We start from the raw sequence: 2,715 nt of genomic DNA, 5'->3' as shown, positions 1-2,715 counted from the left end.
ATTTTGTTATAAAATTCTTTTAATTGAAACAACACCAATAAATACATGTCTGTATATATATGTATATGTGTATATATAGAGAGAAATAGATAGATAACGAAGAATGCGTCAGTAGAGTTAAAATGCACAACGTTTACAGTCTTAATGTGTTAAATATCTCTGATGTTAGGCTTGCGAACAAGAAAATACCGTTACTGAGAAAAAGGTTTATCTTATTGTCCCATCAGCAAGCCTGACCACTTACAAATAGAACAAGATGTAAATGATTTTATTAGAAGAATCAGACATAAAGTATTTTATTCACGACAAGATCACACTGAAAACATAGATATCATTTTAAGAACCAAATCAAAATTTACACCAAAATCTGGTATGTGTATTGAACTGGACACATTATTTAATCGAATAAAAAAAACCTACCTTGAATTTGAATACAATATAAACATTGCAATAACAGCGAGAATTGCGCTTTACGTAGTCTGTATTCAAAAGATACAAGTAAAGAATTTTTTTTAAAAAAAGGGAGTAAATGTAGGGACGGCCAATATCAATCCTACAAAATCAATGCAAAAAAAGACAGTAGGGATGACACTTGCATCATCTCTATATAATAGCACAGGTAATAATTAACATATAGCAATATGTATAACTATTCAATCACAATTGAGTTTAATTTATCCTATTATTTTTGTCTGTTAATATTTTACTACACTGTGTGGTACCTGTGCTATTATGTAGGGATGATGCAAATGTCATCCCTACTCCTTTTTTTTTCTTTACTTGTTTGCTTGTTTTTTTAATACAGTGTTTCAATAGACATAGGAAGGTTGTATTTATAACCAAGTTCTAAATACAATGAAGTTCCAACTGTAATATTTATTGCTTAACTATTATTGGTTGGTAATTCCTGTTTCACCCTGTACTTAAGCTTTTTAAAGGAACATCAGATATCTGTAAGATAGCCAACTTCAGGGGCTAATGATAATATCGTTTACACTAGAATTATGATTTTTTAAATTACTACTAGTTATTAATAATACTTATAAAAGCGGATACTCCGTTTGAAGCTATGTCACCTCAGTGAAGTTGGTTGACACCATAGTTTTGGTTTTTGAGTTATCATGTAATAAAAAAGAAACAAAGAAAGAAGAACAAAAAATTCAAACTTTTTGCTATGATATTTACAGACATTCCCAGAACTTATGACTGAGTCATTACATAAATAGTGTTATAAAACGAAACACTGTATAGTATTTTAAAGTTCTATTGAGGAAACGTGTAAAACACCATTTCGATGAACAATCCAAGCGATTCCAACATAGGCAGTGCTACCGCCTGCCTGATAATTTTTTTCTTGCCTGATACGTTTTATGATACAGTAGTTATGGAACTTTTAAGATATAATACAACTTATATGAAGCTTAAGGGAAAAGATTATGATAATGATGCATTAGAAAAGTTTAAATCTTTTACTCAAAAATATAAGGGTCAACTTAATAGAGTGAAAATAGATTATCTACTCCAGTTATATTTTATGTTTTACCAAAAATACATAAATGGCAGGAAATTATTAACGCTTGATCTAATTTGAATAATGATTATGTCCAGCTTACTGAACCTTCTTGTTACCCTAGTAGACCTATTGTTGCAGGATGTCAAAGTTCCACACCGTATTAGTTCTTTTGTGGATGAATTGTTAAAACCGTTTATTCCAAAAGTTAAAGGTTACGTGAGGGATAATTTAGATTTTATATCAAAATTGTCTGGTAAAAGTAGTCACAAATGCAGTCTAATTACACTAGATGTTGTATCTTTATATACTAATATTAAACTTGAACTTGGAATAACAGCAGTTAATTATTTTTGTGATTTTATCCAGAGCTTTTGCATGCTAGAATTATTAAAAAGTTTTTAATTAGTATTGATGAATAACTATTTAATCTTGATAATTATTTCTACCATCAGATAAGAGGAACCGCCACGTGTACAAAATGGCATCTAGATATGCTATTTTGGTAATGGGTTTCTTAGAAGAGAAGATGTATACCATTGTTGATCAGAGAAGTCAAATTTTAACTCTCATGTGATGTCACATTGACTCAGATACATTGATGATCGGTTTATTATTTGGAATGAAGATTTAAACTGGTTTAATGTTAGTCACGTTTTAAATAATATAGATCCAAACATTAAATTCAGTGTCGAAAAGTCTTATGAATCTATACATTACTTGCATATAGTGATTGAAATATCTGACAAAGGCTCTGTTGAAACTGATATTTTTTATAAACCTACTAATTCCCTTGCTTATTTGGATTTTAGAAGTAAGCACCCTAGACATGTCAAAAGAAATATCCATATACGTTAGAAAAGATAACTGTACAGATTGTTAACTACCACAAGATATATGAATTAAACTATAAGCTGGTGTTTAATTGATGTATTACTTTCATTAATTTAATACCACAAGATATATGAATTAAACTATAAGCTGGTGTTTAATTGATGTATTACCTTCATTAATTTAATACCACAAGATATATGAATTAAACTATAAGCTGGTGTTTAATTGATGTATTACTTTCATTAATTTAATATCACAAGATATATGAATTAAACTATAAGCTGGTGTTTAATTGATGTATTACTTTCATTAATTTAATATCACAAGATATATGAATTAAACTATAAGCTGGTGTTTAATTGATGTATTAC

This window comes from Limulus polyphemus, unplaced genomic scaffold (genome assembly GCF_000517525.1).
Source record: "Limulus polyphemus unplaced genomic scaffold, Limulus_polyphemus-2.1.2 Scaffold332, whole genome shotgun sequence".
Classification (NCBI taxonomy): domain Eukaryota; kingdom Metazoa; phylum Arthropoda; class Merostomata; order Xiphosura; family Limulidae; genus Limulus; species Limulus polyphemus.
Note: the sequence above shows the minus strand (reverse complement) of the source record.